This window comes from Nilaparvata lugens, chromosome 7 (genome assembly GCF_014356525.2).
Source record: "Nilaparvata lugens isolate BPH chromosome 7, ASM1435652v1, whole genome shotgun sequence".
Taxonomy (NCBI): domain Eukaryota; kingdom Metazoa; phylum Arthropoda; class Insecta; order Hemiptera; family Delphacidae; genus Nilaparvata; species Nilaparvata lugens.
In genome coordinates, this window is record NC_052510.1 from 43,736,845 (window position 1) to 43,761,056 (window position 24,212).

A 24,212-nucleotide genomic window follows, 5' to 3' on the forward strand; every position below is an offset into this window, starting at 1 on the left:
CTCAACAAGCAATGCTATATCGTTGTTCACTTGATCAATGACATGTGTGAACTGCGATTTTTGAAAATGTCAATAAATTATCAGGTCGTCAGCAAATAGATGATAAGAGGTATTGCTGAGAATCATTGGAGCATTATTAATATAAATTGAAAATAGAAGAGGACCTAACACTGAGCCTTGTGGGACTCCTTGATTGATAATACGCCAAGAGGAGACTTCACCAGCTGTCCCCACCACAGCCTGAGATCGACCCACCAGGTAAGATTTGAACCATGCCAATGTAGAGAGAGAAAAATTGCATTGATTTTTGCAATGATTCACATTATCGAAAGCTTTGCTGAAATCCAACTGTATGAAAAGAGTACCAGCAGTCAACTTCTTGTCCAGTGCAGCCCGAATGTCATCAGTTATCTTAATCAAAGCAGTGCTTGTACTATGATGAGGCCTGAATCCAGATTAAAACTTGGCAAAGAAATAGAAACGAGACAGATATTCAACCACCTGCCTATGAACTATCTTCTCATGTGCTTTGGATATCGAACAGAGAATATTGATTGGGCGGAAATCATTGGGAGCTGATGCATTTTTAGTTTTAATGATAGGTTTAATCAGTAAACACTTCCATAAGTCAGGAAAAACACTCGTCTGCAGAGAAAATTTGAAGATATGGGTGATTGTGGGAAGCAGAATGGGAAGTAGCTTTTTGTAGAAAATGATCGGAATACCATCCACCCCTTTACCGTTTTTATTTGCGTTGAGGATAATATGAGATACTTCTGCCGGGTAAACCACAGATTAGCCAAGCGAGTAGCCCTAATTATTATTATTTGTTAATAATTTAATAACAATCTCATTGATATTTTCAAACTAGTAATGTTGTTTGTTGATGATAAAATCATAATTGTTTAATTCTCAATAAATTGTTTATTAATACTGTTCACGTTGATTATTAATCACATTGATATTTTTAAACTAGTAATCTTGTTTGTTTATGATAAAATCATAAATGTTTAATTCTCAATAAATTGTTTAGTAATACTGTTCACGTTGATTATTAATCACATTGATATTTTTAAACTAGTAATCTTGTTTGTTATGATAAAATCATAATTGTTTAATTCTCAATAAATTGTTTAGTAATACTGTTCACGTTGATTATTAATCACATTGATATTTTTAAACTATTAATCTTGTTTGTTGATGATAAAATCATAATTGTTTAATTCTCAATAAATTGTTTAGTAATACTGCTCACGTTGATTATTAATCACATTGATATTTTTAAACTAGTAATCTTGTTTGTTTATGATAAAATCATAATTGTTTAATTTTCAAAACATAAAAATCAAAATCCCTCCCGCTAACCTCGATTAGCTAACCTTCATTAAGCTAAGCTAGGAGGCTACTACTTTCATCAGAAAAGTGTTGGAATATTACAAGAATGCTACAACAGACACGAGGGTTGAGATCGTATCCCCCTAGTGATGTAATTGATGTGGTCGATGAATTGGAGTGGGTAATGAATATCATTTGCGTAGAGGTACAATAAAATCGCTCAAGTGTTCAAGCATGTTCAGACGATCAGTTGGCTTGAGCCATGTGTCCTTCAGGAGCTACCATCACACAAAAGGTCCACCCCAGGGCTACTGTACAGGCCCTGGGTATGAACCCTTAATAGCCTATATAACTATGTATATTTATTTATATTATCTATATCATTCTACAGTATACAATATATGTGTGTAGCTCGGATTCAATATAGCTCAGAACACTCTATATTCTATAATATATGTGTATAATACAAAGTGATCAACCCGCTACCCAGCCATGAGCAACAATAATATTAGTAGAACCCCCTTTTAATGGACTGCTTATTAGGGGTTGATACGCTGATTGTGAGGCAAATGTACTCTCAATTGTCTGCCACCAATTCGTTTCAGCGCTTCTGAATAAAGCGTTCGTTTTTCGAATGAAAAGAATCATGGAAATAGTCATTTTTGTCTGGTTTACATAAGCTAAGTGGGAGTATATGATCTAATATGAGTTAGTGGGAGTCAGTGGTATGAATATTAATAGTTAGAAAGATATCATTTTCTTAAATGAACTCGATACGTTAGATATGTTAATTATTGAACAATGTTATTCATAAGTTGTTGAGTGGTGATGATGTGAACAAGTAATACATTCAATTTGTAATAACTCCAATAAAGTTATTTAATTCTAATTTGGAAGATATGGTCAAGCTGGCTTTTCATGCAAATACCGTTAAAATTCATTGATTCTCAAAACAAGAAAACTTGTCACGAGCAGTAATGCATTAATTACTAACTGCTTTTCTAGATAAGAAAATAATCGAAATTGATTTAAATTTGTAAGTCTTGACAACCGATACAAAGTTTTGTAAGACCACAACTTTCTCTTTAACTTATAATAATATTGGACTATATAAAATTATGCACAGTATACTTCAAAGCTACTCTATAATTTTTATGAATTAATCCTTCTACCTATATTTCTACAGATAGATATATTTTTACATCATATTTCGGCCATTATCAGGTGTCAAAACTTTTACTTTAATAATTTTCATTTTATTTTGCTTATTATCCCCATTTAATTCTATAACTCTACTTTTTATTATGTTTTCTAGAATATTTTAATGTATTATATTCCTAATGCCTGATTGGTCATGGAATGATCAATGGATACAATAAATTCCGAACATAATGGGAATCAAACCTATGACCGATGCAACGATAGCCCGCACGTCAATTATCAGAATTCTATCGAATATTGATAAACTCTGAATTCAATTATCGAATAAGAGCCGTAAATAACCTAAATGAGCTGTTCGAGCCAAGCTCAAACTACACATGAATCAATATTAAATGTGTCTTTCACAGATAACCATGAGCAAACTAGTAGGCCTACACTGTAGTTCGGTATGTTATATTAAGTTTCTGAGTTATTTAAGAAACAAAACTTTAAATGGCCGCCTTTTTTATGAATTTGAAAAATTATCATATTTTTCTTTCTAGCTTTCTCTAGTTTTTATAAATGATCGTGCATAGTTTCAATTTCGTATGTTCAACCATTATTTAGAAAAAAGTGAAAAAAGCAAAATGGCCACTGTGTGAGAAACTGAAGACTTCCGGACAATTTAAATATGATATTTAGATATGTTTTTTACCCAGGAACAATGCCCTACAGAACAGGTAGGTAAGGAGTTCGTAAATACCCTGTATAGCAATACTTTATACGCGATTCCCTATTATTCTGTTAGCTATTCATATTACAACGAACTGAACGTTACACACGTTTCAATTTAATGGGCCATGAATACAAGCAGGATGGATAATATTTGATAGCGATATTAATAGTTCAATATGCAATTAACAAGTTCAAGTGATAGAAGTAAAAAAAGTTGTTACAAAGTGGTTCTCTCTTTAAATAACGACCATAATACTATATTGATAAGAATGAGATAAGTACTAGTACAAGTGGGCCATAAACCCCATTCCTAAACAGGAAGGGTGCTAACATTGAAAGATGATACAGTTCTTGCCGATGGAAATACTTTACGAGCCCCAAACGGAAATGAATGATGGTAATAAGTAGTGTAGTACAGTAACAATATTAGTCGCTCTTACACAGCAGTCTTCCCTCTTTTCATTATAGCCGCAACCCCAGTTTCATTCGTGGTTCTCGTATAGTTCAGTGGGCACCACCCTTTTCGCTTCACTACTTTCTAATAAGACAATAAAAATTGCAATAGCAATGCTCTGCTCACTGAGCAGTACGATTCAAGAATTTATTTCTGAGAATACACTTGAATTACATTAGTTCTTGTGATAGTTTCATCGATATTTATTCATTATAATATTGATAAAATCATGTACGCCTATATCTTCATCATCCCTTTACAGAAAGAGAATTTCAATTCAAAGACTAGAAAAAAACTAGTGAAAAATACTTTTTAAATAATAAGAAAAATCAGAATCTGTAAAAAAATATCAGAAGACAATGAGGCTTTTGCTTAAAATTTTGCCAAGAGTTTAGGAAGTGTTCATAATTTAACATTATCAGGGTCTTACTGAAGAGATGTTTCACATAATTCGGAAATGTGGGTCTGCAAGTCTATAATACGCGGCATGAATAATTTATCGACATTATTCCTAGTTTTGGATCAATTAAATTATCGCACACTGTTGTTGAGTTACAAATAATAACTCGATAACTATCGAATGTTCTCTATTTTGTCATGGAAACTAGTTCACTTAATTTACATATTCTAGACGAGATTCGCTCATGGTTAGCTGAATAGCGGGACGTTATGATGAACGAGGCAGTAATAATTCATTGGCTGTTCACTGCTCTGTCGTTTTGACGAATCTACGCTCCATGACCAAGTTTGCGCACTAAAGTCATAATTCTCTACATCTTCTCCTCCTCATCCTCATCCTATCGCTGTCGTCCTCCCCTCCTCCCCCATTCCTAAACTCTAATTCGCCCCAAGCGGAGCTATTCACACAAACCATAAGACTTTATAGCTGTTAGCGAGCTCGACGCTATAAATGTATGGCAGCCCCGATTTATGATCTATTTTGGCGAGCAGCGCACACAGCGACAGACACGAATTTATTCAGCCAGTCAACCATTGTAAACTCTGTCTTTATGCCTTTTGGTGCGGCTTTATTGTTTGAAAACAACGCTTCCGGTCTGAAAATCTACTAGTTTTATTCGGGAAATCCTAAAACTCACTGAACGTTCGTTCCCTTTCCCCCACACACCCCTTAGCAACCCTATTGTGACAATTGCAGTTTTATACGACTGCTTCTCTTTTTTACGCCGGGCGCCAAAGCCAACAGAACAGAGCAGCAACTCTATGCTCTTTCTCTTCTACGCTCACGAAATGTCTCATTTCCCGCCTTTTTCACTCCATGGCGCCTTTTGTTTCTAAAAGCTCTCTAAACAGAATCACCACTTGAGAATACCTTTTTATACCTACTTATGTTTGGTTGACTCGATTGGAAAATTATGGAAGTTTCAAAAACAAAAAACCTTTGTGTTCATTCAATCTCAATATATGTGTTGCTCTCAGATGGGAAAAGTGAGGGCTTATTAAATGGAGCAAGTCTCACTGTCTTACTGAAATTTATATAAAGGGAGAATTAGAGAAAAGTTGATATTTGGAAGAACCTACTTCAAAAAAAAAATTATAGAACTGTAATATCACTAACCCTTTTTTTATCATTACTAACTTCTGCGTTTATTCATTATAATTTGACTTGTGCATTTTGTTACAAGTGCAAATACATCATGTAATATATTATGTACATTAAACGATATACATATAGAATTCCATTCTAATGGAAGGCGAAATTCAATCAATTGTATGAAGTCAATTCAGTTTTGAGGGGAGTCTTGTCATAGCCAACAAATCTTCCAAAAGATTTTGATTGAACTATTGGAGAAACTCTACAATATTGTCTAACAGTCTAGGAAAATCAGTTTAATATTCTTTTTTTTCATTATGTTGATCACAAACAATGAAGCTTAGAGGTTAAAGTTTTAGAGGTTCAGTTTTGATCGATATACCATAATTTGAACTTGGTATTGTTTGCTAGTTTTGTTATGTGAAGTCGAAAGAAATGAACTTAATATGCATTTGAAGAGAATCACATTATTTATTGAAATGAAGAAAATCATCCTTACAAGAAAATAAGAAGCAGAACTTGATTTGGAATAGAATGAATATTTAGTTTTTCGTTGTCGTCTTGATGGATATTCTTCTATATTATTTACAAATTGAAAGAAGATTCAAGATTCTTTATTGCCAGAACAACTTTACATTGTATGAGCACGTCAAAAAATACAAATCGTCAAGAAAAACAAATGACGGAATATATATTTGATTGTTTGAAGAGCATCTCTCGAGATAAAGAATCTGGATATTCTTTTTTCATTTTGTTTATGAATATTACTAAATTTTTAAATTGCAGTTGATGTAATCGGGAGACAACTCCTAATTTCAATTAATCGACCTTAAAAGCCTTTATGGTCCTTCGAAGAACGTTGTGTTGTGCACAGATTGATTTTTGAGAGAGCTGCAGCACAAATGGGAAATGGCACACATGTTACACAGGTTTTTGAAAAGGTGATAGTGCCAGCTAGCAAGCAGAAAAACAGAAGCTGTTCGTTCCATCAAATTAGTGTATTAATATGCAGACAGCCGGCAGTCGGACTTAACTTGCTCGAAAATGTATTCAATGGATATACAAAACTCTACTGTCGCCATTTTGGATTATTTCTCGCTGACGGATATACGGCACTAAAAACCCTGACAAATAACAAAAAATAGCACATCTCTGCACTGGAGAGTTTTCATATTTTACGCTGAGCATTTTGTTTACGTCCATGAGCAAGCGAACGACTGGCTGATTGTTTAATGGATTGTACTGACAGAGTAAAACAGAAATGAAAGCGCGCGCGACAGAAAAAATGTGTAAATTTCAGCGCGAACGAATATCAACACTTAGCCACGTTAACGGTCGCACTTTTCACAGGTGCTCTCAAATTTCCAAAAACACGCGCGTATATCTCCCCGTTTGCACATTTTACAAAGTGAAAAGGGTCAAAAAGCATTTGACTCTTCATTAAAAACGCATAAAGTGCGGCCCTTGGTGGATGGGTGGGTAGGGGAGTGGTGGAGAAACTGGAAATGCGCGATGCAGTACTCAAATAAAATCGTTGAGAGTGTGAGTGAAAAAGAGTACATGTTGAGAGGGGGTCCGTCAAAACAGATGCTGAAAAATAATAATGAAACGAGGTTCATGAATATTTTTGTGCAATTTGTAAGCGCGTAAAGTGTGAACCAGTGAAAAGAGACAGACTGGCAACTCAATCTATCGCACTCTCTTTTCATTCTCTGTTTCTTATAGCATGGGATAGGTGTGAAGAGAAGAAGGAAATGGGAGTAAGAGAAAAAGAAAAGAGTGGCTGGCTAGTCCTGTACGGAAGACTGTCGCCCTGTAAGTGAATGAATAAAAGATCACAGGTCTATTTGGAAAGGGGCGGAGCACCCCTCCCAGCTACAATCCCCGCTTGCTCTCCCCTCCCAAACACAACCAATCCACGATTTAAAGGGTAAGCAGTGTGGATGCCAAAGCTCACTAACGACTCTCGCTTGTGTTTTAAAACGCCTACCACCCCTGGGTGGTGGAGCAGAGGGGTAGGGGGTGTTTGTTAGCCCCATCCCACACTTGACACCCCGGGGCGACTTAATTCGAGCAAAGTGCAAATTTTATCGCGTTTTCAAATCCCCTTCACATTTTAGCTGATACCATTAATAGAAGGCGGCGCTTTGCAATGTGTTTGAATCCAGTATGATAACGGCACGCTTGAGCTTGCTACGGTTGTAGGCCTAATTTGCGAGCCACGGTTTTGGAGAGCGGCTTCTACTGTTGACCCTTCACACAGCTCCTGACACCTCCTCTCCAATATTATATTCATGTCGATAATGAAGTTTGAAGAGAGCTGCATCTCCCCAGCAACTAGCTACTATTACTACATGGTTGTTACTTTGAGCACATAATTTATTTTGCATGGTGCAAATTGTAAGTAGTTTAGATAAAGGATAAGTAATTTTTTTCATAAAAGAATGCATATAATATTATGTTACATCTGTGATTGAGAGGTAGCCTTCAGTACATATATTATTTCATCAAATTTTATAAATTAAATTGAGTGAATGAAATTTTTATTCTTAGGACTTTTGAAAAATTTATGACAGTCACTGAGGTGTGGGATCGTTAATTGCGTTGCTTTCAAGTATTCATCGTAAAAGGTTAGCTCTGTACTCTGCTATAAATACAGGTTATATTTGCACCTATTTTATGAGAAAAATTTCGTTAATTTGGTAAAAATAACACAGAAGTTAAATGGAAGTGCATGTAGTCAGTTGCGCCATATCGCGACAGGCAACAGTTGTTTAAAAATCCATTCTGTAAAATCGAATGGATAGATAAGAGAGAAGCTTAGAAAGTTTCGAGCTCAGGTTTGGACTATAATCTTAGGACATTAGGCTACATGATGATTCTATTATAGACATTCTATTATTCTTCTTTAACAAAAGAAGAAAATCGCAGCTTATAAAACCTGCACTATACTGTACTCAATAATATATATAGACAAAACGAAGGAAAATAACATTTCTATTAATAAAAACTATTACATTTTTGGAGATTTTTTGGGGGTATTAGTTTGAAGTATTACAGAGGTGTATATGAATATGATAAGGTGAATGATTCATACCAGAATCACTAGAATTCATACCAGAGACTGTGATAGTGAAAGAGTGATATGATGGTAAACTCTGTAAGTGCCAATTAGAGTTGGTCTTCCGCTCCTCTGGATCTCGTAAGGATGACATTTAACCGTTATCTAATCACCGTCAAAGTTTGACAGACTTTTGTGCAACCGAACCAATATGTATATCGTATATGTTGCTTTTTTACTGGGAATGTTTCAGCTCAATCTTGGATTGAAAACCTATATTCTGTAATAATAACACATTCAGTCTTTCCAGTCTAAAAAAGACTTATTAAATAAATTAGCCTATTATGTTTCTATTTAATCATGGAAAATTCCACATCTCTGAATACAGAGTTCAATTTATTGGATCTTGGATGATAGTTTAAGTCTAAAGTTTCAGGTCGGTCCAAACCAAGGATAGTCTATATAGGTACTCTCCTTGGGTCCGAACTGCCGAGCATTGATTTTCAAAGCATGTCCTGCAACTGAAAATTTAAGGCTGTGCATGTGCAACTGTCTAAACTAAAAAACGTTCTATTGGTGATATTTTTCAAAGTTTTTCGATTAAGATACTATCAAGTAATCAAAATAAACGTTTTTCCCCTATTAGACCTACTATGAGATATAGACGACTAAAGTTTAAATTTTTGAAAAAGTTCATATTCAAATTCGGTGAAAGATTAATTCATAAATTTTCAAGATCTCAAAATAAAAATTTTCGATGAAGTTATCTCGCATTTTTTAAAAATGAGTATTAATTTATTTTTAGCTATTTTATGAAAATGAAGTAACTTTCTCAAAAATTGATATAAAAAATCATTATTCCATCAACAATACCAGGAATATATAGTAAGATTCACTTCAAACTGTCAGAAGAGTCAGAATAGATTGAATGGGGTGCATTGATGATAAGAGTAGGCTAATTTTCTTTTCTGGTATGAATAAACAAACATGTTTACATACCGGTACAGTATATTTTTCGTACCGTAGTCATAATAAATCGTGTGGTGTGTGGTGCCTTACACATTACAGCCCAGATTAATAGAACAATCCATCAATAATAAAGATAATGAATAAATAAAACAACAAAGATAATAGAAAAAAAAATCTGGTGTGGTGCACTCACACAACTTTCCTTGCCGTTATGAAATTGATCAACTGACGCTAGTGTTCCCGCGCAACTCAAGTCTACTATTTAAAGATCTAAGCCAGCTGGTGACAGGACAATAACGCTGCAGACACACGAAGTCTGCTATCTCTTCATAGTGAATGATTTAATAGAATCAACAGCTGCCAACAGTTTTCTAGAACTTCGAGCTTATTTTAAACGCTGTGGCTACAGTTACGGCAGGACTTATTTTATCTGTGGTTACGGTAACCGTAACTCCATTCGCGTTCCGGTAAACATTTGCGCAGGCGCGGCTACCGCTATTTACATGTGCATTGTGGTGTTGATGGTTTTTGGTGACATGGTTATGATAACCTATCGTTTCAATGAAGTTAGTTAGAAATAAGTTAGTTAATAATGAAGTTAGTTGGTTACTTAGAAATCATAACCATGTGACCAAAAACCACAAGCACCACAATGCACATGTAAATAGCGGTAGCCGCGCATGCTCAAATGTTTACCGGAACTCGATACGAGCTACGGTTACCGTAACTGTAGCCACAGCGTATTTTAAATTTTAGGTGAAAATGTTACTGAACATTAATTGTAGAGATTTTCATGCACAATCTTTTCCACTTGAATTTTTTTGTTTAAACTGTATCTGAAGCCTGATAATAGGGAATCAAAAATCAAACATTGCATAGATGGGGCGCAGCTCCTGAAATTTTTACAGATATGGGACTCGTGGTAGTTGATAGAGCTTATCAATGACTTTTTCAGGTATAATTTGATCAAAATCGTTGGAGCCGTTTTCGAGAAAATCGCGAAAAACCCTGTTTTTGACAACATTTTCGCCATTTTAGCCGCCATCTTGAATTGCATTTGATCGAAATTGTTCGTGTCGGATCCTTATAGTGTAAGGACCTTAAGTTCCAAATTTCAAGTCATTCCGTTCATTGGGAGATGAGATATCGTGTACACAGACGCACATACACTCATACACAAACACACACACACACACACACACACACACACACACCACACACACACACACACACACAACACACACACACACACACACACACACACCACACACACACACACACACACACACATACAGACTAATACCACAGAGGAAAGAAGCACTACTTATCATGCTTATTCCGTGCTAATACCCAAAAACCACTTTTTTGGACTCAGGGGACCTTGAAACGTATAGAAATTTAGAAATTGAGGTACCTTTTTTTCGGAAAGCAATACTTTCCTTACCTATGGTAATAGGGCAAGGAAAGTAATAACAAATATTTTTTTATTTCTCTTATAATATAATAACCTACAGAGATCGAGGGCAAAAGACGGAAGAATATAGAACATAGGCAGAAGCCTATGAGAAGTGAGAACATAGTGCATCTTGTCTGAGAATGAGCACGTTTCCGCCATCTAGTTGTGAAAATATCAACTACTGAGTGACCTACTCGCAAAGGCTGAGGACAGTACCGATAATTAATATCTCAAATTGATTAATATTATTATCTTATAGATCTTAATAGACTGTAATGAAACAGTACAATAATTTTATTATCCAGTACAATAACATTCATTAGAAATAGTTTAAATGTTTACCTTGATCAACTCAGCGGCTCTAACTAATAATGGCTCGAAAAATTATAGAATAGTCATGAACTTCAATACAATTGGTATAAGTAAATCTTATCGAGGAACCAAGAAATAATAAAATAGTTGTGGTTGTGGAATCTTGCTCCTTTTTGTTTCTCACAATGACTATATTGAATTATTTAGTACATTGCAGTATGAAAAATAATAATTGGAAACATCGTTCAGAAAATAATAATAGGTACTGTACGAGTAGGTACCGGTACTCTTCAATCAAGCGATAGTTTTATTTGAAACAGGAGGCAGCCTATGATGTAGGCCTACATAGAAAATCTTGTACAGCCTTACAATGAACCAATACAAGTTTATATAACTTGAAAAAAACTTTAACTTGTACATAATATACACAGCAGCCTATAATGTAAACTTTAACAACCTATAGTCTACAAGCTGTTCGTGATGAAAGTATATAGGTACAACAATATATATTCGTAAGTCAAAATGTTAAATTAAAATATGCATTTCCAATTTTTTAAACGTTGCTTTTAATAGGAAACTATTTTTCTTTCAAATAAATTGAAACCGGTTTTTAAATTACCAGGACATATCCTATATATATCGTATTCATTATTAATTGTACTTTATTGCATTGAATATTATTACAGACTAAAAATTCACTCCAATCACTAAGCGGGTGCAATAATAACATAATTAGTTTTCATCTCTCACATTTCTCATTTAAAAGCTAGAGACCAACCAGTCTGCGCTGGTATGATTAGAAACAAATGATCGGCAATCGACATTTCAACAATTTTAATTATTTTGAATGTCAAAAGATTGACTTTGAAAGGAGCTTACAAAGGGTAAAGGCGGATAGCGAGTAAGAAACATAAAATATTTCACACTAAAGACCCCCTGGGTTAAAGAACTCGCTCATGAACTGTGTATTGATCTCTGAGATCTTTCACAAACATGATATTACAATAGTAGGTTCCATTTATGGGGATCCTATTCAAATTGAAAAAAAAATACTTTATGTCGCTTCAAAACTTTTGTCCGCCATCTTGGATCCGTCATATGGATCCAACTTCATTTTTCCAAATGGGAAGGTGGTCATGTGATACATGATTTCGATACAGAATTTCAAAGGAAAATTAATGGCCAACCCGCACATCGATATCTCAAACCGTTTCAATGATCTCAACATTTAAAGATACTAATAAATAATAGAAAAATGAAATGAATGAGTAGCCTACCTACATTGGATAATCAAGTGTCATTGAACACTAATAGTACCGATAGCTTCTACTCACAAATTTAACACTTTGAACAATAGTTATTTGTATATCTATAGTGCGGTCCACGTTATAATGACAGTATTTGATCAACTTTGGTTTTGCTATCCTTGTCTATTATTCGACAAAGCCGGTGGTACTATCCTTTTCTAGGTTCACAACGATGCCAATTATGTTTTTTACAGTTGTGAAGCTCTTCCTGGGGGAGTCACTCTCACCTCCAAGGATAGGACAATACACGTAGGGTGATGTGATGCTGTATTTAAATGCCTCACGTATGTAGGGTGAATCTTGTACTGAATCAATGGTGTAGAGGCTATAAATTTTGCAATGCGTGTGTGGACGCTGAGTGAACACCAGACTGATTGATTCACTACAAGATTCATACAATTGTCGGAATCGCGGGAGGCCTAAATGCTCGCTCACCCTTGATTCTTCTAATGACAGATTGTATAATGATGAAATTTTTATAAGTAGTGTAGCGGACGCTAAACACTGAATACGGATACCTTAAAATTATTACCTGTGAAGAATGAGCATACAAAATCATACAGGTCGAGCAAAATCCCGATGTAGATAATTTACGGGACTGCGTCTCTAATAAGTTCTGAAGGATTAAAATGCGGTATTTGGACCAAATATCGTTCAGAATATACTTCGAGAACAGAGTCTTGTCGGGCTTTAAGCTCTATTGTAGGAATTTATATGATCTATGGCTGCATCTGCTGTACAATTGATGTGTTCGCTCCTAAGTCGAGGTAGGTAACAGATAAAAGCTGATATATGAGCAGGTAAGGACAAAGAATAATATCTCGATCTGACCCCACTCGCTACATCCACTTAGACCTGTTCCAATATCCAGCTTAATTCAATTATTCCAATGATCGTATTCGATCGGTTCTTGATGATATAGAACGTATCAGACACAATAATTGACAGGCTTAAGAAATAATCGAACTCAGAAAGCGAATTAACAAAACTGAAATATATTATAATAAAATATGTAATCATACAGTGCAGGTTCGGAATTTGATTCACAGGTTAATAATAATTTAGCATTAACAGAATAGTTAAAAATTTTCTTGTGCTTGCATGATACCATGTGTGATTCAACAGAATTTTACAATTGATAAAATTGAACAGTTTTGAAAAAATAGTGAAAAAAAAATGAATTATAAAATATTTTTAAAAATGCTCGGGGTCGTGGTTCTGGCAGCGGAGGATAGCTAATCAACTACAAGTTGTTATAAATTCAATAGGAATAATTCTAGGCTCTTAAATGCTAAAGCGCTTGTCGGCGTGGCCAATAATTTAACGAAGAAAATTTTATATTTTTCTGCACTGAAATATTTTCGAAGCGTAGATTGGGGCCCCTTTTAAAACTTATAACTCACGTGAATTTCCTTGGCGGTCGTGGTTTTCTTCTTTAGATCAAAAATCGTTTGATCGGCAGCAATCCAGGCTTCGGTTTCAGCACGTGTGGAATTTTAATTTAAATATCTCCTTCACCGAATTAATTAAGGGATAATTTACTTTAAACTTTTAAATTATCGATTGATGAAAAATAAATTTACAAATAACAAACAGATTGGCCTAAAATATCGGCTCACAAATAGAACATATAAAATCGAACGAAAATTTTACAAATAGGTCTTGGTAACTATAAAAAGAGATCTGAACGGTGAGGATTTCAAAAGGGAAGTGCTGTCTTTTTCTCTCAGCTTCTTGGCTAGACCTTTCTTCTGAGAATCTCGATGTAATAAATTTGCATAAAAATTTGCCATTGGTAGAACGATTGTGACGTAGACGTGACGTCAGTGGCAGGCAGTAGAATATAATTCCTTTAATTACAATAATAATTCAATTTATGTAATTCTTAAAACTGCTTAATCTTCTAGACATAGTTCCTCTCATACAATGTACATGTGCTAGCGTATATGATAAGGCAGGTTTGTTGTCTGATAGTAGATTAACATGTGTTGCTTTCAAACGATCACCCTTTTGGTGCTATTTCTATGCACTATGATTGGCTTAGGCTTGCCAAAGAGATTTAATTATCATGTGGTTCAGTTGAATTAAATCATTAATAAATTAATATTCTTATACAATTTTTATTAGGTTTGAGATTGTTATAATTAATTTCTGCCGTTTTATCAATAATATAATTTCATGCTATGACCTATTTAGTTACAATAAGACCTGACATATAATATAATTTCTTAAATAATAAATAATTTCAACGATAATACATACATTTTATTTTTTATTTGAAATTCTTGGTCCTTTATTGATAGTTTTATAATTTTTAGGAATGATATTTTACCTTGCATGAAAACCGGCATGACATTTGACAATACTTTGAATCAGTCAGCTGTGTTCAGGCTGCTTTAAACATCTGTTTGATAGTAAACAAAGTGTAACCTCAAATTCAATGAGCAATTTGTAAATAATTCGTGCTTTATTTGCAAAATAATTATAATTTTATTGAATAATTTTCTAGAAAATATTCAGTACAGAACGGTACTCTTATCTAATATACAGTTACTGATAAGTAAGCTTATCGCTCGGTCGCTAACTATTCCTTTAGCAAATTCTTTCATTTTAAAGGTAATCACAATTTCTCTCTCTTCTCATGAGGTTTATTAGAAAGATTCATCACACAGTGTAGAAATATAATTAGTTAATTAATGCAGAGAATCGCTATTCTTCTATCTTTATCCACTGCCATTATAACGTGGACCTCACTATAGAGTGAAACGTACTGTTTTTTTCTCCCTGAGGGGAAAGTTTGAAGCCCGAGGCGAAGCCGAGGGCAACAGTTTTCCTGAGGAAGAAAAAAAAATTTCACTCGTGATATATACACAACATTTTTCCTCCACCTACATTTTTATAAAAACTCCAAATAAAATAATTATTAATGTACGTGACCAAACAATGGCCCATATGAATAAAACTGGAGCATGGAGCATAAGGTTTTGCTCATGAGCAAAAGCATTTGCTCATTTTTATATGAATAAGCTTTACCTTAATAATACTCTTACCTTTTGCTCCTGAACTCTAGAACAAATCCTCATTTATTTTATAGTATATTTCGCACCTAGGGCCGAAAATGAGATATTTCCGGCTCGAAATCGGTTTTTAAGTCCGAGGCCGTAGGCCGAGGACTAGAAAAGATTGAGAGCCGGAAATACATTTTTGCCCATGGTGCGAACGCTATTTTTCGCCACACCAAAAAAAAACTTCCCAATATATAAGAAATTAAAAAATAAATAAAATTCAAACAGCCTATTTTGATAGTTTGAATCTTGGTTATGACAACTTTCACTGTCAATTAATTTCAATATTACTAATTAATAATTTACAATAGTGACAATATTTTTATACTATTAATATTTTGAATAATTGTTTGAATTTTTATAGCTCGCGCTTTGCGCCTGGTGCAATATCTCATGGATAGATGGATGAATAGAATTTTCATTACTATTTTGAAATAATGTGTTTAAAAAATTAATATAATTGCATATTTCACAGTTTTGTCTCAAAATATATCTAAAAAATTGATTGAAATTTAAATTACGGTAACTAATATAAAAATAGCTAATAAAAGTCGAAATTCATCGACAAAAAAAAGGTCACTGACCGAGGCTCGAACCTAGATCATGTTTGTAATTCACTGAACTTTGAGTTCTGATGTCTCAAGCCTTGTACACACGTCCGTACAGATTCGCGCGAACAATCGTATGTACATATGCCTCAACATTCACTGTACGTCCTTGTGGACGCGATCCACGTATGTCTCGGCATTCAAAAAGCTATCTGATTTGCAGACGACACGAAGACATGGTAGATGTAGATTTTCCACATAACAACAATGGCGTCATTCCATCATTGAAGATAGTTATCACAAATTGCAGCAGTATGATTTTATTTCAATGACTTATATAATGAAATCAAAAATAAAACTTGAGAAACGTTGTTGGTGGGTTGAACGATTGTAGGTTGAAGTAAGGAAATAAATTGCTACATGACATAAGATTGACAGTTCAAACTTTATTAGGTTGTCAAAAAATTATCTTGTTAATATACTGAATCTAATTCAACTAGTTATCTAAACAATAATGATATCATCATGAGGGAATCAATAACTCCACAAGAACGATTGGCTCCAACTTTGAGATTCTTGACATTAGCGATTCATTTGTTGGTTTCCAATATCTATTCTGAATCTCAAAAAAAGAAAATTTCTACAATAATTCCAGAAGTTTTGATGACCTAATCAAAGCACTTAACACTGTCTCACAAAATTGACAGTCTTCTTTAAGGAAATTAGCCATAAATTGAATCAAATACCAAGTTGCTGCCCATTTTAAACTAACTCTGCTCATACACATGACAAAACAAGATTCTCCAAAAGATTAGCTTCAAGATCTACCTTTAAGGGAATACTAGTTCAAAGTTTGAATAAATCTCTCTATAGATAGCCTAGCTATCTAAAACATATAATATCATATTGAAGATTACAATTTTAATTAACAACTCTGATTGATAACATGAAACAAACACAAGATGATTTGATAGTCACAGTAAAATAATATTTGAGCTATACTTTCTTGTAGGAGCCCTTTAGAGAAGCTTTTTTCACTTAAATTATGCAGTTCTAAATTTGTTAATCATGATACAAATTATATATTCCATGCATGTCTCTATTTAAATATTTGACAATCCACATATCCTACAAAATTACAAAAATCCTACAATTTACAATTAGTTATTGGATCACAATTTGATTTGTCATTCATTAACCTAATTCATTGGAATTAGGTTATGACGCCTTCAATGTTTACGTTTTGCCTCACCCGTATGGCAAAATCGCGTCCACACGTACATTCAATGCTCGCCCGAGGCGCCTTTGAGCACGCCAAAATACCGACAGGGTTCCGGTTCGCCCACATGCCTCAGCGAACAGTGTCCACACGTGCGAATGCAAGCCCATACACGTATGCTCACCCGAGGCAAACGTACGTGTGTACACCGTTTCACGCCTTTACGCCTTCGGCCATTACATATTTTTAATCGATGAGGCCTGTAAGTCAGGTAACGTATGTAGGCTACTATAATATAGTGTAGCCTATAGCGGCAAACTTGAAGTCGGTTTGCAGGCATTTTCACAACAAAATATTGCTCTGAAAATAGTTAAATCATAGAGAAAACATTCGAAGATTCAATCTTGAGTGGGCCTAATGTTTTCTCTATATGTTTGATATTGAAGAAAAATTATCTAAAAGTTTTAATAATGAATTAAGGAAAAATTACTAGAATTTTTCAGTCAAGGCTGAGTTTCACCAGTAGGCTTACCTTAAACTTTAGATCTCTGCTGTATTTTCCTATTATTATTGTTGATTGTATTGCATTAAGAAGTGGAATTCGATAATAAAAAAAGAAACAATTATTACTCTACCTCACTTTTAAATATTGATACAATTATTGTACTTTGATTTCAAATTCGATTCTTCACTTTTAAAGACTTGCGATACTTACCTTTCTGACAATGGACAATGCAGCCAAATTATATTGTTGAGGCTATGGAGATATCATCGTATTCTATTGTTTGATATCAAAAACACAATAATAAATATTAAATTATGAAACAGTAATTCATAAAATATATTATAGACATGATACCGCGATTCACGATACATAATTATATAGATTATTACAGTCGTTATGAGATTATCTCTATGATTTTTGTGAGATCGGACACGATCAGCTGTTATTCAAGGTCATTTTACAGCCCTAGGGCCGTAAAGTTTTACCGGCCTGGTCGGAAAACAATCACTTTCGGCCTCCATATGACGCACGTAAACCAGCTCATTACATCCAAGTGTGGCGAAAAAGATTTTTCATCAGCTGATTCGCTTTTGCAGCCTTACTTTGTTTTTATAGCTCACGGAAGCGCTAAATATGCAAGTAGGAGGCGGCACCGCTTGTGTTTGCGTCGTCTGCTCTGTTTTCTATTTTATGAATAGAGTTTTAAGTTAGTTGAGTTTAGAATTTTGAAATGATAGCGTAAAAAAATGTCATCTCTACAATAATCTTCAGCATATACTTATCATATCAATAGCCTTCTTATAATCGTCTACACTCTCATATTCTTAAATGCCTATTATTTTCCTATTTTGTAATGGCTATCTTTACATCAGGTAGCTGCTATCTTTTGTATTTATTATTTTGTAGGAATAATGGTGATTTATATCATGGTTGAATCTAAAAAGAGTTCTATAGTTCTCAACTGTTGGTTGTGATTGTATCTGGTTTAGTTTCCTCTTCCTCATACGAATTAGTTGAGCCATTTTACTATGAGCAAAACATGATAAGCTGCTCTAGACTAGACTCATCTTTTTTAAAGCATTTGCTTCAAAAGTTAAGCAAATGCTCTAGTTTATACATACAATTTTGAGTATAAGATTTTACTTTTGAGCAAATGCTCAAACTATTATTTTGATGAGCATGAGCAAAAGGTTTTGCTCACGTTTATTCATAGAAAATGAAGCAAATGCTCCACATTTTAGAAGTATAAGCAAATGCTCAACTTTATTCATATGGCCCAATGAGTTACAACATAATCTAAAAAGTAAACAGAAACAGCTGGCTTGTATCACAGTTCTCCGCCAACAGCGCTGTACGCTATCTGTTGGCAAAAGTTGTAACAACAATGGCTGCCACAACTACAGCTATGATGAAGTTTCCATTTCAAATTTGAATAGTTAATGAGGAATATTAGTTGGCTGGTATTTTGAATAACACGGAAAAAAGTTATACTTTTTTTTAGTACAGTGATATGAAGTGTGTAATAATTTTAGCATACAAACATAAATTTCATATATTAGTCAAATGTCTGGTTGAGGTATTGAATTTAGTTGACTACTCTATATGCTTCCTCATCTGAGCTTAGACCTTCTAACCTATTTCAAATGTACGTTTTCAAAATAGAGATGCTTCTCATGTTATTTAAATGGAGTTACTTTACGCTCTAGGGAGTTTTCCTGTTTTTCCTCCCAAGAGCGAAAAAGTGACACTTTAGTATTATGTTCCAGGGAGTAAAGTAAGCACTTTAGACAGGAGGTGGAGGAAAAAAGAATTTTTCATAGAAAATTTGTCAACGTCATAGCAGCTGCTATCACATACCCGTGATGTTAATATTAATATCGAACACAGAACTAAAATACACAGAGTATTATTAATTACGCGTATGTTACAGACAGAAAGTAGACAGGCAGACAAACGTCAACGGAAGCTAAAGCTTATACATTAAATAAATGTTGTGTGTTATTCAGCTGAAATTTATGTGTCGGCGCATAAAGTCTGTCAGCCTGAAAGTCTGTGATAACTCCCAAATAGCTTCAGCTTTTTTAAATTAATGGAAGAATAAAAGAAATTGCATGCAATTAATTCTAGCTGACTAAATAATAAAATCAAAGCCAAGGTATACCGTACCTAGAATACATTTATTGTAGGTACATTGATCAAAACCATTTTTTTCTTAAGCACTTTCAATGTTATTTTTTATATCTTGAAAAAAGACGAAGGAGTGAGTCAATTTTGTTGTAAACCCAACTTTTTGTTGTCAACCAACTTGATCTGTAAAAAGGTTCGAAGAATTCGTGTATCAAAATTTGTAGCTGATTGATCAATATTCTCTCTAAAGTTCTTGTCGAACATACAGACAGAAAATGAATCTGGCCTTCAGTAAGTCAAAAGTGAGAACTTCGCTAACGCTCGTTCAATTAATGTTGGAATTAATGTGAAATATTATTCAACTTATCACTTTCTCACCTGAGAATCTCCATCTCTTCACTGATTGAGGAATCGAGATGTTTCAGTGAGAGACTGTTATCATTTCATAAAATACACTATCTATCGGTAACCAGTATCGTTACTGCATGCTGGTATTCATCTCTTTTTTTCATTTAGTTGCCTAATTACCGGCGAAACCTTCAACACGGTCGTCTGTGGAGTGGCAATAAGTCATGGACTTATGAGCAAAAAATATATTGGCATTAGCATAAGGAAATGTAACTTATTTTTAGAGAACTATAAGGTAAATTTGATCTCTTTTCAGAAAGAATTTTACAATGTTGAGTAACATTTGGTATGAATTCATGAACTTCAACCTATGGAAAATTAAATATTAAAATGGAATGAATAAAAAACAACTGAATTAGAAATTAAAGTAGTTACATTTATTAGAAAACTTGAATAAAGTCATCAATATTGATTATTGCCATTGATGTTCCTTTGAAAAAAAGAAAATTAAACATATTCAATGACAAAAGAATGATAATAACATATTACCAGCTCAACTCAATGAAAAAGAACAAAGGAATCAGTTCTCATTTAAAAAGTAAATCTATATTAAATAGGTAGTTTATTTGACAAATTTCCAAGTGCATCATATTGTTTCCATATTGTAAAATTGAAACTGTTTTTACTAATAATTGAATACGACCGTAGTTTAGTCACTGCCACCTGAAAAAAAACAGAATAGCTTTAGAATCATCGTTCAAGTCATTTAATTAAGAATGAATGAATTTCATATTGAATTTACAATTGAATATGAACACTGGAAACATGAACCACTATCAACTGAAAGACAATACTTCAATAAATAGCAAAGAAAATGAACAAATATATTGAAGACATCTATTCCAATAAATCGTGTTGACAATGAAATGCTGTTGGTTATTCCGATTTTCGTTGTAACAACAGAGATCTGATAAAACCTATGATAATGATTCAATTATGTAGTCAAGTAAGTAATTCATGCCCCCTGTGGGTTAGGGGAGCTTTGAGTTGATCATCGTACTCAAGAATGTGTTGAAAACCAGAATTCACCCACAGTATCCATATGCTTGTCGTAGGAGGCGACTAAAATGGACCTCAAGGCAACTCCAGAAGTTGCCTAGCCTTCAAACCCACGGGATCTGCCCCATTAGGGCACTTTCGGAGGGGCAAAAAGAAAACCCAAGAGACCAGAGATAGGTGAAACTCCAGGCACAAATGTGGGTCAAGAGGCTGAGTCCTGAGTCAAGGGTGGCCGGGCCCCAGGCGCCCTAGAGGCATTTTGGCGTCCCCTCTCTCAGTGGAAGGACCTACAAAAAGGCCAGGAGTGGAACTCACGTAGGTCACGAGTTTGTGGGTGGAGAGGCCAAAACTCACCACAAGGCAAAATTTTAGGCAAAACTTCTTGGGAGATGTGAGTCTTTTGACCCTGCGAAGTTTCGGAGGGGCAAAAACAAAAAAACACAAGAGACCAGAGATGGGTGAAACTCCAGGCACAAGTGTGGGTCAAGAGGCTGAGTCAAGGGTGGCCGGGCGCCCTAGAGGCAACTTGGCCGCCCCTTCCTCAGCTGAAGGACCTACAAAGAAGGCCAGGAGTGGAACTCACGTAGGTCACGAGGACTAATCAGTCTGAAGAGACTGCCAAGCATATCACACTGGATTGCGACAAGGATTGCAACCAGGTGATGAATGGAATGTTAGTATAGGGAAAAACTCCTGGTTCTTGTAAAGGACATAGGTATTGGTTTACCTAACTAACATACTACTTGGGAACACAATAAGCTTCGGTTGACTTGTGGGGTTCTTTGAACCTTTGGATCCTTGAATCCGTCCCTTCAAAAACAATAAACAAGTAATTCATAGTGCTAAATAAACTAAAATCAAACATAATACTTTCTGAAGATAGAAATAATAACAATAAAAAAACAATTATAAGAATAAGCGGCTTTGATCAATTTCCATTAAGCCAAAAGTTCAATGGTTGAGAATTAGTGGAAAGTGACCTAATAAAAAGCACTGGCAGCCATTAACTTTCCGTATCTACTTTCCAATTTGGGCATTATCATTTGTGTTTAGCATCAATAAAAATTAACCAAAATCACTAGATTCAAGGTGTAGAATGAATTATTTAATTATGTACTTACTTCCAGAACCTTCACTGCCAGAAACAGATTTTCTAGTTTCTGGAGACGGAGATCTTGAGCCACTCCTGGAACGAGATCTGGACCTGGATGCCGATCTGGACTTCGCTGATCCACTTCTTGATCGAGAACGACTTTTCGACCTTCAAGGAAAAAATATTTTATATTAGCAATAAGTCCTCAGTAAAAATAAATCTTAAATCATCATCCAAAATCTCACAATTTATGAATATTTTTGGTTACAGTGTATCGAATTTTTGAATGCGAATGTTTCTGATAAGTAATTTGTGGTGAATATAACTAGTCCAGGCAATGAATGCTCAAAAAAGGGTATAGAAGGAAAAGTTTGGAAGACAATATTTGACACCGCAGTTCTATTTAGGGTAGTAAGGAGATAAAAATATCAAAAGTCCCCACCCCTACCCAGTGTGCTAAGGGGGTGGGGGTGGTTCAAAGGTACCATTTTTTGGTTTCTCGCATATAACTCGGAAACTTCATCTTACGGACATGACTGTTTCATACAAAATTGAAGGATACATAAATTTCTGCAATATTCATCCTACAACTTTTTCTGTATCTCCTATAGTTCCTGAGATATCCACTCTTGAATGTGTGACATTTTAAAAAAATCACGTTCGCATCCAAATTTTTGCCATGTTTGCTCTTATAACTTCTTAAATATTGATGGAAAAAATCCATGCTGATTATGAGGTTATAGAGCTTCAAATGCTCTTCAATTTAACGTATAACTTTACACTTTTACGCATTTCCCTAAGACTGTTGCAGCAGCTTTAGTGTTGAGTGTGAAATCTTCACTTTTGCAACAATTTCAGTTTTCAGCACAATTTTTGACTTTGCAGCTTTGTTGGGACCAGTTAGGGGGTGAACATATCAAAAGTCCCCATCCCTACCCCATGTGCTGAAGGGATGAGGGTGGTTTAAATGTTGCGTTTTTCAACTTTTTGCTTCCACGATTATATCTTGGCAACAATGCGTTTAACCATCATGACTAAATGTTCAAAAATCAAGTTTGATAAGTTCTCTACAATTTTTGTTCAATAAAGTTTAGTGATATTTCCAACAGTTTTCCAGATATCCGCTCTTGAAAGTGTGGAATTGTCGAAATAACAGGTTTCTATCCATTTTTTGCTCTTTCAGGGCTTATGACTCTCCAACAATGCATTGTAAAAATTAATGCTTATTGTAGGTTTGAAGAGCATTAAATTATCTTCAATTTGACGTATTTTTTTCTCTATTCCAAGTTTTCCTTCCATTGTTATAGCATCTTATGCGTAAAAGTGTGAAATGATACGTTAAATTGAAGAGAATTTGATGTTCTATCAGCTCATAATTAGCATGGATTTTTTCCATCAATATTTAAGAAGTTATAAGAGCAAACATGGCAAAGAATTGGAAGCGAACGTGTTTTTTTATGTCACACATTCAAGAGTGGATATCTCGGGAACTAAAGGAGATACAGAAAAAGTTGTAGGATGAATATTGTAGGAATTTATGTATCCTTCAATTTTGTATGAAACAGTCATGTCCGTAAGATGAAGTTTCCGAGTTATATGCGAGAAACCAAAAAATGGTACCTTTGAAACACCCCAACCCTCTTAACACACGGGGTAGGGGTGGGGACTTTTGATATGTTTACCTCCTTACTACCCTAAATAGAAAAGCGGGGTCGAATATTGTCTTCCAAACTTTTTCCTCTATAACTCTTCCTTGACTGGACTAAACCTGATTCGGAATAATACAAAGGCTAGCTTATCGAACTTAACAAAAACATTGGAGCTTATTAGTCCTCCTCAATCATTTCCATAATTTTTTTATGATAAATAAATGTAATGAATGAAGTATTGACGCACCTTGAGCCACTTGGACCTTGAACCCCTGCGC

At 34.6% G+C, this 24,212-nt stretch overlaps 1 long non-coding RNA gene across 1 annotated transcript; it reads right to left on the reverse strand.

Annotated features, from left to right (window-relative positions):
* Window positions 1–20,548: 20,548 nt before the first annotated feature.
* Window positions 20,549–22,477, reverse strand: LOC120352422. Its single transcript, XR_005571834.1, has 2 exons — window positions 22,314–22,477; window positions 20,549–20,856 (listed from the first exon to the last, which is right to left on the reverse strand). It is a non-coding gene; the product is annotated as an uncharacterized LOC120352422 (long non-coding RNA).
* Window positions 22,478–24,212: the final 1,735 nt, after the last annotated feature.